The sequence below is a fragment of the Oryctolagus cuniculus genome, chromosome 7, assembly GCF_051225735.1.
Source record: "Oryctolagus cuniculus isolate XC-2025 breed Fujian yellow rabbit chromosome 7, ASM5122573v1, whole genome shotgun sequence".
Taxonomy (NCBI): domain Eukaryota; kingdom Metazoa; phylum Chordata; class Mammalia; order Lagomorpha; family Leporidae; genus Oryctolagus; species Oryctolagus cuniculus.
The window spans coordinates 57,421,135-57,438,570 of NC_142873.1; the positions used below are offsets into that span (position 1 = coordinate 57,421,135).

Below are 17,436 nucleotides of genomic sequence, written 5' to 3' on the forward strand. Positions count from 1 at the left end.
ACTACATTCCTTCATCAGCAGATAAAAGAAAATTATGTCCAAATTCTTTCTCAGGTTATATATCCCGGCTACACTAAGTCATTTGGAACTTTTTTTCCCCTCTCAGTCCATCAGCTAGGATAAACTCCACGCCACCCTTTCCCCTAGTATTAACTGCTGCTTTGCCAAACTTTGGGTTCCACAGATACAAGAATTTTTAAAAAGGAATAAGGACTAATGCAAATAAAGGCACTCATATGTCCCTTTATAGAAAGAAACAAAAGGAGAGTATTTCAGTACCCCAAAACTACAAAACAAGTCAGAGGGGTCACACACAAAATGAAATTTTGGTGATCATTCTACCTACCTCATTTTACAAATAAAGAAAGTGACATATCAAATTAATTCTCCAATTTAACAGTTCCTTAAAATTTCCTATTTAAGATGAAGAAAGAACATCCATTGGACAATGCAAAGGAAAAAATTTTACAATAACTTTCTGAAGGCTGGTGTTGCAGGGTAGAGGGTTAAGCTACTGCCTGCCACACCTGCCATGTTGGCATCCCATATGTTCAATGGCTGCTGCACCTCTGATCCAGCCTCCCTGCTAATGCACCTGGGAAAGTGGCAGAAGCTGGCAAAAGTGCTTTGGCACCTGCCACCGATGTGGGAGACCCAGGTGGAATTTCAGGCTCTTGGCTTTGGCTTGGCCCAGCCCTGGCCTTTGAGGCCATTTGGGGAGTGAATCGCATGTAGAAGCTCTGTCTCTGTGTGTATGTGTGTCTCACTCTCTGTAACTCTGCCTTTCGAATAAATAAAATAAAACTTGAAAGAAAAAAATTTGTTTCAAAAACTTATCCTTATCCCTTATATTCAAAGAGTTTGATTTAAATGCAGTGCAAGTCCATTCATTCTACAAATATATGTGAAATAACTACTATGTTCCAGGCACTATGAAAACAGTTGGAATGGGAGGAGGTATAAAGTCCCTGTCCTCATTGAGCTAACATGCTAGAAGAGAGAAAAAAGAAAATAAACAATAAGTAAAACATAGCATGCCAATTGGTGGTTAAATACTATAGAGAAATACAATGCAGGAAAGAACAGGATATGGAATAGGGTGAGGACTGGGAGTGATTTTATATACTCAAGTATGTATGTATATATGTATGTACTTTTACCTGGGAGGCAGAGAAACAGAGACAGGGAGACATCTGCCATTCACTGGTTTATTTCCCAAAAGCCTACAACAGGTGAGCTGGGCCAGGTGGAAGTCAGAAGCCTAGAACTCATTCCGGGTCTCCCATGTAGGTGGCAGGGACGCAGCTACTTAAGCCATCACTTTCTGCTTCATAGGGTGGCCCTGGTATTAAATAAGCTAGGCAAGAAAGTCCCCTCTGAAATGGATGTAAGTAAAGATGTAAAGGAAAGAACAGCCCTGTAAATATCTGGAGGAAAAATATATCAGAGAAGACAACAATAGCAAGGTCAATGACCTTGAAAAGGGGTCCTGCCTGGCTTGTTCCAGGAAAGGCGAGGAAGGTAATGCAGCAGCAGTGTATGCAGTGGAGAGCAGTGGGAAATGAGGTCAGAGAAACATTAGGAAGCTAGATCCTTTAAGAGTCTGTAGGCTATTCTAAGAACTCTGGGATTTATTCTATGATGGACACCAAATAGTGTTGAGCAAAAGAGTGATGTGAAATGACCTACACTATTACAAGATGACTCCAGCTACTGATAAACTGAAGCAGATAACAGCATCACAATACCAGCTAAAATTCTAAAACAATTATCCTAACAAAAGACAATGGTGATAGCTTAGACTAGTGTGATGATATTGGAAATAATGAGAAGTCATTGAGTTCTGGATACATTCTGAAAGTGCAGCCAACAGAATGTGCTGACAAAGTGGATGTGCTATTTGAGAGAGACATGCAAACATACCTACAAGCAATAAAAGCATGTGTTTTAGTACCATTCTTAGAGGTGTGCCAAATGTATAAGTATATATCTTAGGCACTATATTGCCACAAGCAAAAGACAGAACACTTCCTTGACCCCCAAAGAATCTCATACTCCTTTTTCAGTTGTCAGGTAAAGCACTGATTTATTTGTTGCTCTGTCACTACACACATTAGTCTGAAGTTTCTAGAATTTTATATAAATAGAATCTTACATGATTTTGAGACACATTTACATTGTACATATATCAGTGGATCATTCCCTTTTATTGCTGAGTAATGGTACATCCCTTGTACAGATATACCCTTTTTTTTTTAATTTTTTTTAACTTTTATTTAATGAATATAAATTTCCAAAGTACAGCTTATGGATTACAATGGCTTCCCCTCCCCATAACTTCCCTCCCACCCACAACCCTCCCCTTTCCCTTTCCCTCTCCCCTTCCATTCACATCAAGATTCATTTTCAATTCTCTTTATACACAGAAGATCAGTTTAGCATATATTAAGTAAAGATTTCAACAGTTTGCACCCACATAGAAACACAAAGTGAAAAATACTCTTTGAGTACTAGTTATAGCATTAAATCACAATGTACAGCACATTAAGGACAGGACAGAGATCCTACATGAGGAGTAAGTGCACAGTGACTCCTGTTGTTGACTCAACAAATTGACACTCTTGTTTATGGCATCAGTAATCACCCTAGGCTCTTGTCATGAGTTGCCAAGGCTATGGAAGCCTTTTGAGTTCACCGACTCTGATCATATTTAGACAAGGTCGTAGTCAAAGTGGAAGTTCTCTCTTCCCTTCAGAGAAAGGTACCCCCTTCTTTGAGATGACCTGTTCTTTCCACTGGGATCCCTCTCGTGGAGATCTTTCATTTAGGGTCCCCCCCACCCCCCACCAGAGTGTCTTGCCTTTCCATGCCTGAAACACTCTCATGGGCTTTTCAGCCGGATCCACATGCCTTAGGAGCTGATTCTGAGGCCAGAGTGTTGTTTAGGACATCCGCCATTCTATGAGTCTGCTGTGTATCTCACTTCCCATGTTGGATTGTTCTCTCCCTTTTTTATTCTATCGGTTAGTATTTGCAGACTAGTCTTGTTTATGTGATCCCTTTGACTCTTAGTCCTATCATTATGATCAATTGTGAACAGATATTGATCACTTGGACTAGTTAGTATTCTTAAGTGTTGAAACTTAACTGAAAAGTGATCACTGTTAAATATAAGAGTGGGAATAAGAGAGGGAAGAGATGTATAATTTGGGACATGCTCAAGCTGACTTGCCCCAAACGGTAGAGTTAGAAACATACCAGGGGATTCCAATTCAATCCCATCAAGGTGGCATGTACCAATGCCATCTCACTAGTCCATGATATACCCTTTTTTAACCCATCCACATGATAATTAATATTTTGATTGTTACTAGCTTGGGGTTGTATCACTTTATGTACATCTCAATATTTTGTGATTGAAACTGATGTGATAAAAGTCTTTGAGGGAACTTACATTTTCACTTCTCTTCAGTAAATATCTAGCAATAGAATGGCTGAATTGTATCATTAGGTTTATGTTGAACTTTTAAAAATGAAATTGCTAAGCTGTTTTTCAAAGCAGTTGTAACATTTTATATTTTCATCAGTAATGTTTAAGGGTTCCACATCTTTGATAACACTTGGTTTTGTCAAGGTTTTCAACTTCAGCCATTGTAATAGATATATGAAAGGTAGTATCTTATGACATTTTTAAACTGCATTTACCTGATGATGAATAGCACTATTTTTCATGTGTTTATCAGCCATGAATCTATCTTTTGTTTAATGAAGGTAGCTGCCTGATTTTGAAGCATCTTTTTAAATGCACAAATTAATTTCTTATATAAAATAAAACTAGTTCTGGGGTTCATTCTTTAGTTTTATATTGTTTATACTGCTGTTTTATAAAAATGCAGTATTTGGTAGAGCTATTTTCTCCTTTGTTCATTAAAAATTCTGTCTTAGTTTTTTCAAACATTTATTCTTCCAAATAAAGTTAATTTTCTGGAGAATCTGGTCAAATATTTAAGTAAATATTTTTGAGACTTTGGCATGGTAAATCTATTAAGCAATTCAGAAGCATTCATATCTTTTTTTTTTTTTTAAAGATTTATTTTATTTATGTGAAAGAGTTACAGAGAGAGGTAGAGACAGAGAGAGGGGTCTTCCATCCGCTGGCTCACTCCGCAGATGGCCGCAACGGCCAGAGCTGACTGATCCGAAGCCAGGGGCCAGGAGCCAGGAGCCTCCTCTGGGTCTCCCACGCGGATACAGGGGTCCAAGGACTTGGACCATCTTCTACTGCTTTCCCAGGCCATAGCAGAGAGCTGGATTGGAAGTGGAGCATCCAGGTCTTGAAACGGCACACATATGGGATGCTGGTACTTCAGGCCAGGGCGTTAACCTGCTGCGCCACAGCGCTGGCCCCAACACTCATATCTTTATTCTATCATTTTATTCAGGATCATGCTATGACTTTTCTTTTAAATTTTCTTTTATATCTTTTAGTTGAATTTTATGATTTTGTTATTTGTCATTTTTTTCATTAGGGTGTTCTATAGTAAATGAAGCAATTTTCACTATATTTGCTAATTTATTATGTGATAGAAAAGTCACTAACTTTAGTTTTTATCCAACTTTTTAACTTTCAAATTAATTCACACTGCTTTTATTAATTCTAATAGTTTTCCATGTTCTCTTTCATAGTCTTATGTTTAGGTAGAATCATTTCACCTACAAGTAATATGAACTGTTATCTCCTTTTCTCCAAAAGTCCTGCTTCTAATTTCTGCTGTGTCTTATTGCATTGTCCAGAACTTGATGCATCTTCCTTCCTACTCAAATTAATGGACAGAGGTGAATTAGTCAACTTTTTTATTGTGTTTTTAATTTTGTTATTGTACTTTCACAGAAACATCTCCATTTCATCATATAGCATGACCGTGGCTATTGTTTTGGATAGAAATTCCTCTTTTTTTGTTTTTAACTAAAGCAGTCTTAATCCTAACTATTAAAGATTTTTATAGAACTACTGTGCTTTATTAAACTCTTTTCTGGCATCAGTTAAGGTGTCCTTGTATTTCTTCATTTTTTACTTAATATCACCCACATTTTTAAATTCCGTAAATAAATTTTATCTGATTACAGCATACCGTCATTTAATATCCTATTAAATCTGATTTGCTAAAATTTTATATTGACTTTCCCATCCATATTTGTAACTGGATTATCATTTTCCATGTGTATATATGCATGCTATAAAACAGTTTAATAGAAATTATTTCTTACAATGATTGGAGGAATGTGTCAATAAAACCATTTAGTTTTCTTTTGTCCTTTAACAGAAAGGCAGAATAACTGTTCTCATAATTAAAGAAAAAATGGTGGCAGGCACTCAATGTTAATATGCCCGTTAAGACATTTGCATCCATATCAGATTATCTGGGCTTGATATCCAGCCCCAGTCCCAACTCCACTTTCCTACTGAATGCGCACCCCGTGAGGCAGCAGTGATAGCTTTAGTAATTAGGTTCCTGCCACCCACAGGGGAGACTTCCCTGAGTTCCTGTTTCCCAGCTTCAAATCCAGGGCCATTATAAGCATTTGGGTAGTGAACTAGGGAGTCAGAGTCCTGCTGCTTTCTCTCTCTCTCTCTCTCTCTCTCAAATAATTAACTTAAAAATAAAAGCTGCACTGCTTTAAAAAAAAGAAAAAGAAAAAGAAAAAAAAAAGAAAAAACAAAGAAAAGGCAAAGACTTGGAAAAATATGGATATTAAAAAAAGAAGAAATCAGGGCCGGCGCTGTGGCATAGCTGGGCGCCGACTCCAATCTCAGTTGCTTTCCTTCCAATCTAGCTCACTGCTAATGTGTCTGGGAAAGCAACAGAAGGTGACCCAGGTGCTTGAGACACTGTACCCATGTGGGAAACCTGGAAGAAGCTCCTGGCTCCTGATCAGAGCAGCTGCAGCCATTGCAGCCAATTGGGGAGAGAACTAGCAGATGGAAGACCTCTCTGTCTTTCCTTCTCTCTGTGTGTAACTCTGACTGTCAAGTAAATAAATAAATCTTTGAAAAAAATTACAAAAACGATTCCCTTCTTTCTTTTTTCTTGGTTAGATCTGCTGTAGGTTCCCAGGATTTTTAAGAAAGTTCATTCTATTTATCCCATTGTATTTCTGTCTCTAACTTCCCAATTTCTATGTCATTTCTATTATTTTCTTTCTTTCAATTTATTTTTCCTTGTGATCTTGATCCAGTATTTCTGTTTTAATGAACAAAAGGTAAAGTTTATAACTACAACTATTCCAGGTCCCACACTAATTCTTCATATATATCTTAACTGGTTCTGCTACTTCTTGTGTATTTTTTTCTTGCCAATTTTCCATTACTTCATACCTCAGTTCCATCTTTCTGGGCATATTTCCAATAACAATTTCATTATCTTCCTTTTTTTAAGGTTGAGATGAACCATGATAGCTATCATTTATTGAACATATACTATATACCAGGCACTGCCACAAGAACTTCATATGAATTGATTTAATCTTCAGAAATTCTGCTGGATGGATATTAATCCTTAACTTTAAAATAAGGTAACAGAGACAAGAGAGGTTAAGTAACTTGCCCAAAGTCACATACCTACTAAGTGACATAAAAATGTGTGACCTGGACATATATATTATTCTGACTTCACAGCCTAAATTAAGTTGCTTCGTGGTAAGAAGCAGTTAGGTACTCTTGCTCCTTTTTAGGAACTGAGCCAGACTAACAATTGGACTGGACTGAGTGACCCTCAGCAGGAAGGAGACTGAAGCCAAATTTATTCACTATTTATTTGATGGAAATAGAGAGGGAGGGGAGAAAGAGGGAGAAGAGGAGAAGGGAGAGGGAGAAGAGAGAAAGAAGGAAAAGGTAGAGGAAGGGCCAGAGGGGGAGGCTTAGTCAACCGTTGGTTCACTCTCCAAATGGCTGCAATATCCAGGGCTGAAGCCAGGAGCTCCATCTTGGTCTCCCACGTGAATGGCAAGGGCCCATCCCCCACTGCATTCCTTGGCACATTAGCAGGGAGCTGGATCAGAAGTGGAGCAGCTGGGACTTGAACTAGGATGCCGATGTCACAGGTGGCAGCTTAACTCACTGAACTACAACACCAATCCCAAAGCCTAATTTAAAACAAGTAAATTACTCATCCCAAATGACAACTATTGATCAAATCAATATTTTGACTTTTGTTTATTAATTTATAACTCTATTTGGGATTTGTTTACATAAATGGCTTGCATAATTTCGTTCCTTACTAATTTACTATTATGTCAGTTTTAGTAAGTCTTCTAGAGGTATTTGAAAACAAAGCAGTGTACTGATTTTTGAGTATAATGTTTAATATAGTATTAAGCATTATATTTTTATACATCATTTCTTTATTATCTACTTACTGTATCATGGACTAGAGTGGTGTGTTAGTATTTCCTACAAAGGGAAGTGGTGGGACACAATGGTTAAATGCACAAACTCTGAAATCAGACTGCCTATTGCTTTCTTCTCATATTAATATGCATAATTAGCTCCTCAACAACTTGTCTCACCAAATATTATTATTAAAGATATGAACCATAAAGGACTATCATAGCTAAATGTTCCTAAAGAAGAAAACAAGCAACAGCCAATCAGCCAAATCAAACATAACAGAAAATCACCAGATAGGTTCATCTTCACTGTATTTATGGTTAGTTCTGTATATCTGTTTGAATACATATACTTGGCCACAGAAAAATAAATGTTTAAACTGAATAGGCTGCTCCATTAGCAATATACCTTCACATTCTGTTTTTGAGTTAAAATGCATGCTTGTGTTTCATTTTCATTGTGCTTTTATGCCAATTTGTAATTATGAAATTTAATATTAATTAAATTTTGTGAAATATGAGCACATAAAGGGGTGTACCTATGGAAACTAAGACGAATACCTTGGGAAAACACTGAAAGTTATGGAAAGGTAAGTCTCTAAAAGTTAAAATTAAAACAGAAATCATTATTTTAAAAGTAAAAACCAAGGGGCCAGTGCTGTGGAGTAGTGGGTTAACCTGCCCTTTATAGCTCCAGCATCCCATATGGGCACCAATTCAAGTCCTGGCTGCTCCACTTCCGATCCAGCTCCCTGATAATACGTTTCGGAAAGCAGCACAGGATGGCCCTAGTGCTTGGGTCTCTGCACTCACATGGGAAACCTAGATGTGGCGCCCAGCTCCTGGCGTCGGCCTGGCTTAGCCCTGGTCATCTCAGCCATTTGGGAAGTGAACCACTGGATGGAAGATCTCTCTCATCTCTCTCTCTTTGTCTCTCCCTCTCTCACAGTAATTCTTTCAAATAAACAAATAAATCTTAAAAAAAAAAAAGAGCAAAAACTATGTAAGACTACATATTCAATTTGCTTTGCAAATATCTAAGTTCTTGTCCTACTTTGCAAAATTGGAATTGGAAATAGCAGTTAAGCATTATAGGTTGGTTATGTAAGAAAAATAAGACTACCTTTAATTGGTATTTACATTATTTTAAGCTAAAAATAAAATATTCATAGAATGCGTGTATGTATATATATATGTGTATATATATATATATATATATATATGTAAAATGCTCTACCTTAACTAGAATTTTCAATTTCTTAGTCAATGAATGGTTCCATTTGTATCCTTTACAAACAAGAAAGCACTAGGTGATACTGAAAATAAGCTGGGCTGGTCTGCCTTCCCATAAAGAACCTATAACTTATGCTTATATATGCTTAAATAATTATAATATATAATATATAATTGCCTAGTTATAAGGACTTGACTTTTGCATGCAAAGTGGAATTATTGATTTGTTGGTCAACTGCTGATTCTACTTTTACCTGCTTGATAATGAATTATAAAAGTAAAACTTCCTGCCACATTATTTTGGTGGTGTTAAGAAAGAAAACCTCTTCAGTACCTTGCATAAAGTTTCTTCATTCAATATTTCTACTTTTGGGTTTTCCTTTCTCCTGGCTTCCTTGTTCCTCCACTATTTCAATTTACTTTTCTTGCTGTTTAATATGCCACCTTGCTGAATAAATAGATCATACCAGAAGTTGCTTAATTCTATTCAAATCAATAGAGTAAAAAATATACTAACTACTGTGTTTGTGACATTTTGCTCCCTACAAAATATTATTAAAGCAGCTGATTCTAAGAAACTATTCTCAATCACAAGTCACTACAAAAGACTCTGTGTTTTCTTTAAAACTAAAGAAAAAAGAAAATACCTTTACTGTTAATGTAAACTCACAGTATTACATTTCAACATCATAACACAGAAATCAAATAATGAAAGCCCTAAAAATTTCAGGAAACAATGAAGTTCCTGTGTGTGTGCGCGCGCGTATGTGTGTGCACAGAAATTAAACCAACTTGGCTAACTAAGTCTGATGTCCTAACGAAATTATACAGAGATCCTATAGACAGGTCATGAATCTGCAGAATGGATTTCAGATTAAAATTCTGTAGTCATTTAGCTCAAATCTCCAAAAATGAGTTAATATTAAAAGATTTCACTGCACTTTAATTCCCCAACAGAACACCTTACAACTACATTGATTTGACTTCCTATGTTTCTAGGATAGGCACATGGCCTCTAGGTCCAACACTGCTCCATTCACCTTCCTGTCTCTCAGTCCTTCCTCTTCCTAAAAGGGAAAGCTGAGAAAAACAAGGTCTTTGGAGGAAATTCCTCTTTGGGTAAATCTACAATTTACAATTTTTTTTTGCTCAGGAAAGAAAAACACTGAGATCTTGCCTTCCTCCCCTTCCCTCCTTTACTTCTTTCTCTCTCAACCTTCTCTCCTCTCTCCCTGACTCTTTCCAACAACAAAAACTAACTGTCCAGGGCAAAAATTCGTCATTCTGACATGCTTGTAATTGGCATTTATAATAGGATACTTCAGAATCACTACTGAGATGAACTAATCATGAGGGAACATTTATTATCCAAACATCCTCATTTGCTTAGCTTAACTAATTGAAGGACAGCCATTGGAAGGTGGAAGCCATAACTACTGTGTATGGACATTGTTCTCGCAATTACGATCAGGATTACTTATGCTATACTTACTTTCTTTGTTTAAAAAAAAGTATTCATAAGGCCGGCGCCGCGGCTCACTAGGCTAATCCTCCGCCTAGCGGCGCCGGCACACTGGGTTCTAGTCCCGGTTGGGGCGCCGGATTCTGTCCCGGTTGCCCCTCTTCCAGGCCAGCTCTCTGCTGTGGCCAGGGAGTGCAGTGGAGGATGGCCCAGGTGCTTGGGCCCTGCACCCCATGGGAGACCAGGAAAAGCACCTGGCTCCTGGCTCCTGCCATCGGATCAGCGCGGTGCGCCGGCCGCAGCGCGCTGGCCGCGGCGGCCATTGGAGGGTGAACCAACGGCAAAGGAAGACCTTTCTCTCTGTCTCTCTCTCTCACTGTCCACTCTGCCTGTCAAAAAAAAAAAAAAAAAAAAAAAAAAAAGTATTCATAAATAAAGAAAATGCTACTCTATTTAGAGGAAACTATTAACTGTTAGAATTACTTTTTTCCTTTTAATGGTATATTTCCCCATAGGGATATACCTGCTTGGCCATACTTTCCTCTTCTAACTAAAAAAATAAAAATTAAAAAAAAAAACCTCCTTAAATGCTGTCTATGTTCCATATGAAGAACAAAAGCTAAAGTATAACCTAGATCCAGAATTGATCTTCATTATGGCAAATTCAGGAACACCTGGTATCAAAAAGTGAGACTAATGGGACATAAAAATGAGATGTTATATAATTATATATTTGGAAATATTTAATATACATAGTATTGTATACAATTTCATATTAAAGATTTTAAAATCTACAGATTTTCTAGAAAAATAAATTATTAAAACTAATCCAAGAAGATGAAGAATACCTGAAAAAACCTAAAACAAGATTTCAGCGACATATCCTCAAAGTCATTTAGCTCAAGGTCATGTTTGGAGGTTAAGGCCTAAAATAGCACCTAATCCTTACAGGGAGTTTATCAGCTCGTTCTACAAGCTAGTATAATCCCAATGACAAAGTTGACTAAGAATAGTCTCCTTCAATACAAATGATAGACCAACTTCACTTGTTCAGATATATTAAGAACATTTTTCTTTAAAAATCAGCAACTTGAATGTCAATACTGAACTGAATCTACTGAAAAAATAATACCATAGCAGATAGTTAACCAGAATTTCCAAGATGTGATCTCTTTTGAATGGATGTGCTTCCAGGGTTTAGTTTTTTTCAATTGCAATATAGTGAATATTACCAAAATTAGAACAGGACATATTCCTTTCATAGTTTGTTTTTATTTTTAGTCATTTGATCTTTCACTTTGCACTTACATGATTCTACCAATATGTAAGATTGGCACATTTTTAAAGGGAGGGCTTAGAATGTTATTCAAATTAATTTCTAACCTGTAAGAATCAATACGAATATGCTGACTAGAGAACTGTTCTTTTATAATAAAAATGCTCAATAAAATAAATATTGGAGGGCCAATTAAAGGTTCTGGTTGTTCTATTTCCAATCCAGCTTCCTGCTAGAGTGCCTGAGAAAACGGTGATGGTTCTAAGTACTTGAGCCCCTGCCCACCCGTGTGGGAGAACATGATGCAGTTCCTGGCTCCTGGCTTCAGTCTGACCCAGACATGGTTGTTGCTGCCCTCTGGGGTGTAAATCAGTAGATGGAAGCTCTCTCCTTCCCTCTCCCTCTGTCACTCTACCTTTCAAACAAATAAATAACTCTATCCTAAAAAAAAAAAAAAGAAGAAGAAGAAGAAGATTAGGTGGCTTAAACAACAAAAATTTATGAAAAAACTAAAAAGCATATTCTATGAGTATAGGAATATTGTTTATTAATGCCTTAAATATATAAACAATAGTTCTCAAGTTTATTAGGTATGGAATACCAGAAACATTTATGAAACATTTACATGTGAAGTAAAAAAAAAAACTAATACATAACTGTATATCTGGAGCTTCTATACTTACATAGATTTCAATTTTTTAATAGCAGTTGTAGAACAAAAAATTAGTTAAGTTTCTTTAAACTAGAAAATTATTATCTTTGTGTAATACTATATTACAAAGAAACTAACTTAGAGACCAGTTCTTACCCATTAGAATGGCTAAAGAGAGACATAATAAAAGCTAGTGAGGATAGAAACAACTGGAGCATGCATATACTTCTGACAGAAATGTTACATTTTAGTAGGATCACATAACAAATAATGAAAGTTCAAATGACTAGAAACAAACCTGAAGTTATAATGGAAATGTCTTATTCTAATTTTGGTAATATTCACTACATTTTAAGTACTTTTACTTACAACAACCTTGGTATTTGTAAAGAATAAGAAAATGATGCTTTTAATCATTTCATTCAATTCTTTCAGGGCAACAGTCCATGCAGAAGACTATTAAGAGTGTTCTAAATGATTCGCTAAGCTAAAATTCATACCAAAGTTTTCTTTTCAAGTCCAGAATTTTTTTTTTTTTTGACAGGCAGAGTGGACAGTGAGAGAGAGACAGAGACAGAGAGAAAGGTCTTCCTTTTTGCCGTTGGTTCACCCTCCAATGGCCGCCGTGGCCAGCACGCTGCGGCCGGCGCACCGCACTGATCCGATGGCAGGAGCCAGGTACTTCTCCTGGTCTCCCATGGGGTACAGGGCCCAAGGACTAGGGCCATCCTCCACTGCACTCCCTTAACAATGTCATGGGGCAGGCATGTGGCCTAGGGGTAAAGACACATACACACCTTAATGGAGTGCCTAGGTTTAGGTTCCTGTTGCAGTTACAGTTCCAGCTTCTTGATAGGCAGCAGGTGATACTTTAAGTAGTAGGGTCCCTGGCACCCAGGTGAGACACCTGGTTTGAGTTCTCAACTCCTGGTTTCTGCCAGCCCTGACTATTTTGGACATTTAGTGAAAGAACCAGTAAATGGACAATGTATCTTGTTCTTATTCTTGTTTGTTCTACCTCTCCCTCTCTTGCAAATAAATAATTTTTTTTAACTTTTATTTAATGAATATAAAATTTCCAAAGTATGATTTATGGATTACAATGGCTTCCCCCACATACCGTCCCTCCCACCCACTACCCTCCCCTTTCCCACTCCCTCTCCCCTTCCATTCACATCAAGATTCATTTTCGATTAACTTAATATACAGAAGATCAGCTTAGTATACATTAAGTAAGGATTTCAACAGTTTGCTCTCACACAGAAACATAAAGTGAAAAATAATAGATGATTTTTTTTAAGTGATGATGAAATCAGATCAGACCTATTGTCATGTTTAATCCCAGTGAGAGTCAAGTTGGGAGTTGATAATTTTTTTGATTAAAAAAATAGGGCTGGGCACTTGTATTAGTTAATTTGCCACTTGGGATGCCCTCATCTAGTATTGGAGTGTCTGGTTCAACAAGTTCCTCTGCTTCCAACTCAGCTACTAATGCATACCGTGGGAGACAGCAGATTCAAGTGCTGGGGTCACTGCCATCTACTTGGAAGACCAACATTGAGTTCCTGGCTCCTGGCTTTGGACTGATCCAGCCCTAAATTTGCAAGCATTTAGGGAGTGAACTATTGAATGGAACAGCACTCGTGCGCTCTCTTTTAGCCTTTTCAATAAAAAAATAATTTTTAAAAATAATGTCATAACTGGTAACCAATAACTTCTTATCACTTTTCAAATATATCCTTTTCGGGCTGGCACCATGGCTCACTAGGCTAATCCTCTGCCTGCGGCGCCAGCACCCCAGGTTCTAGTCCCGGTTGGGGTGCCGGATTCTGTCCCAGTTGCTCCTCTTCCCATCCAGCTCTCTGCTGTGGCCCAAGAGGGCAGTGGAGGATGGCCCAAGTGCTTGGGTCCCTGCACCCGCATGGGAGACCAGGAGGAAGCACCCGTCTCCTGACTTCGGATCGGTGTGCAGCACCTGCCGTGGCAGCCATTAGGGGAGTGAATCAACGAAAGGAAGACCTTTCTCTTTGTCTCTCTCTCATTGTCTATAACTCTCTCTCTGTCTCTCTCTATCACTGTCTAATTCTGCCAGGGTAAATACACACACACACACATACACATACACACACACACATACACACACATATATATACATATATATCCTTTTCAACCTCAGATTAAAAGAACTTAAAAAGAAATGTTGTGGGGCCGGCATTGCGGTGTAGTGAGTAAAGCTGCTGCCTGTGACACTGGCGTCCCATTTGCATACCTGTTCCATACCTAGCTGCTTCTTCCGATTCAGCTTCCTGTTAATGTGCCTGGGAATGCTGCAGAAGATCACCCAAGTGCTTGGGCCCCTGCACCCATGTGGGAGATTTGGAAGAAGCTCCAAGCTCCTGGCTTTGGCCTGGCAAAGCCTTGACCATTACAGTCATTTGGGGAGTGAATCAGTGGATGGAAGATTCTCTCTCTCTCCAACTCTGCCTTTCAAATAAATCAATAAAAATAACCTCTCCCTCTCTGTAACACTTTCACATAATTAAATCTATATTATTATTTTAATGTATTAAATATTTTACATGAATAAAAGTTACATTAAATCAAATAATTTGATTAAATTAATTTTAAGGGGTTGTGAAAGCAAATCCAAGTATAGATTATACCATTTGTATACCTTATTCCCTTAGAGTGACTCATGAATCATGGACACATTTGGAGCATCATAAATTGTCCTGATTACAGACTTACTTACATAAACTTCAATAACTTCTTGTCAGCAGTGAAATTTTTAATAAGGAGTCAATTGTGCTTGCTTCGGCAGCACATATACTAAAATTGGAACAATACAGAGAAGATTAGCATGGCCCCTGCGCAAGGATGACACGCAAATTCGTGAAGCGTTCCATATTAAAAAAATAAAATAAAAAAAAAATAAGGAGTCAATGACTACTCATTTGTAATCTGTACTACTATAACTATTCAAAACCTAATCAAGCTTTTGCTATATTTCAATTGTTAATTCCCTTCCAGAAAAAAAGGTTCCTTTGGAACACTGAACAACTACAAATAATCTTAAAATCTTATTATTCAAGTTAATAGGATTAAGGGCTATGTTAAAACAATGTTTGACTTATTAATATATTAAAATGATTTTATTATTACTCCCCAAAGTAAGGCATTTTAATTTCAATTCAGTACACACTGAATTGTTAAGCCAAGATCCTACCTAGGTCTACATTATTAAGTCAACACCTAGTCACTGAGGGGTTACTATGTGTATAAAAAAATAAGGTCAGGAATAAAAATGTTAACCTTGATATTCATGGAATTTACAATATAATACAAAATGGAAGTAAGCAGGTAATATAAACTGGAGATAGCTTATAAATGTTGAAGATCTTATACTTTAATATACAGGTAATGAGGAAACCACTAATTGACCTGAACCATCTACTGTATCAGACAAAACTAGGCACAAGGAGACAAGCAAGAAGGCTAACATAAGAATCAAGACAAGGATGATGAAAAATCCAAACATAGGTAATACCAGGGGAAGAAAAGTTGAGCAAGATTCTCCAGTCTAATTTAGAGAGTAAATTCAATAGTACTTAGTGACTGCATATACAGGAAGCGCTATCAAGAGGTTAAAGCTTGCACGGACTTCAAAAATAAACACTCCTGAGCTAGAGGTTTGGCTCCAACTCATTCCAGGTGCGAACAATGGGCAATGACCTCATTTCTATAAGTTTCCATTTCCTCTGTAAAACTGAGGATAAGAATACAGCCTGTATATCAATGGAGTCCTCACCAAGACTGAATTAGAAAGACTGCATTGACAGCAATTAGGATAGTGCCTGTTACATAGGATGGCAAGGTAAACAGTGATCTCTCTGACAATAATAGGAAAAACAGCAAGAACTGCTGATGAGGGTTAGAGTGAAGACTAGCTAATTACTTCAGCTGGAAGCCTATAAATAAAATTCATAAGTATGCAAAATGATCAAAATGATTAATTCAAAAATATTTGTGACAGTAAATTAAATAAGAAAGATTTCCAGCTTGTCAAAGGCCTTAAATACCATGAGACAATGGTTTGGTCAAAATAATAAATCTACGGCCCCCTAAAAAAGTTCATCTATTATATCATTCTTGCTACTTTCTACATGAGCAAATTGGAATCCTCAGAATGATTAAACACCTCAAAAATAGCACCACTCAAGGATATACATAGTATGAACTCTTTAGGAAATTAAATGCTATTCTGACTCTTAATTTGCTCAAAAAACTGCTGAGTCCTTATATAAAACTTCTTTTTAACCATATCCTTAAGATACTGGCAAGTTTGAAATTATGGGGATACAGTTAGAATAGCTTTCCTACAGCAATCAATAAACAACTGCACGCGAGGATGTGGGAAAAAGGTACAATAATCCACTGTTAGAGGGAATGTAAACAGTATGGAGATACCTCAAAATCTGAATATAGACCTACCATATGATCCATCCATCCCAATCCTGGGAATTTACCCAAAGGAAATGAAATCAGTAAACAAAACAGCTATCTGCACCTCCATGTTTATTGAAGCTTAATTCACAATAGCTAAGACATGGAATCAACATAAATGCTCATCAATTGAAGAACAGATAAAGAAATTATGGGATATGTACACTATGGAATACTACACAGTAGTTAAAAAAAAAAAGAAAAGAAAATGGATGAATCTGGAAAACATCATACTTAGTGAAATAAGCCAGTCCCGAAGGGACATACCATACGTTCTCCCTGATCTGTGAGAACTAATAGAGCACCTAAAATGAAATCTGTAGAAGCGAAATTGACACTTCAAGAAAGGATGACTTGAGCTCCCTTTGTTTTGACTGTTGAGGAATAGTTTCGTTTTCTTTTTTTTTTCTTCATACTATTTGTTGAACTCTTTACTTAACATAGAGTTAATCACATGTGTATAAAGTCAATTGAAAGTAGATCTCAGTAAAAAAATAAGAGTGGGAATAAGACAGGGAAGAGGAAGTTTGTAACTATAAAGCTGTATAGTTCTGCATATGTTCCTACAGACTTCTAAGGGTACAGTTTATAAACATGTCATAGGACTCCAAAATCCCATTAAACTTGGTAAAAATGCCATCTTAATCACTAAACTGATCATATTAGGTGTTAAAGTGAACATATAGATAGGATTAAGTGTTAAAGAGATCATATAAATAAGGATCAAGTGTCTGGTAATAAAAATAGAATTAAAAAGGAAAGAATGTCCAACATGGGAAGCAGACTCATAGAATGACAATCACTTTAAGTAACGCTCTGACCTCAGAATCAGACCTTAAAGCTTCCTGGTCTGGCTGAAAAGCCCATGAGAGCATTTTAGGCATGGAAAGTCAAGACACTGTGGCAAAAATTGTTCTACATGAA

At 37.0% G+C, this 17,436-nt stretch overlaps 1 protein-coding gene and 1 non-coding gene across 5 annotated transcripts in view; one reads left to right on the top strand and one right to left on the bottom strand.

Annotated features, from left to right (window-relative positions):
* The window catches only part of MAGI3 (membrane associated guanylate kinase, WW and PDZ domain containing 3), a 298,141-nt gene that overhangs the window by 187,827 nt on the left and 92,878 nt on the right, over positions 1-17,436 (bottom strand). The gene's annotated exons all lie outside the window — the stretch shown is intronic.
* On the top strand, positions 14,815-14,921 carry LOC127493781 (U6 spliceosomal RNA). Its single transcript, XR_007924325.1, has one exon. It is a non-coding gene; the product is annotated as a U6 spliceosomal RNA (small nuclear RNA).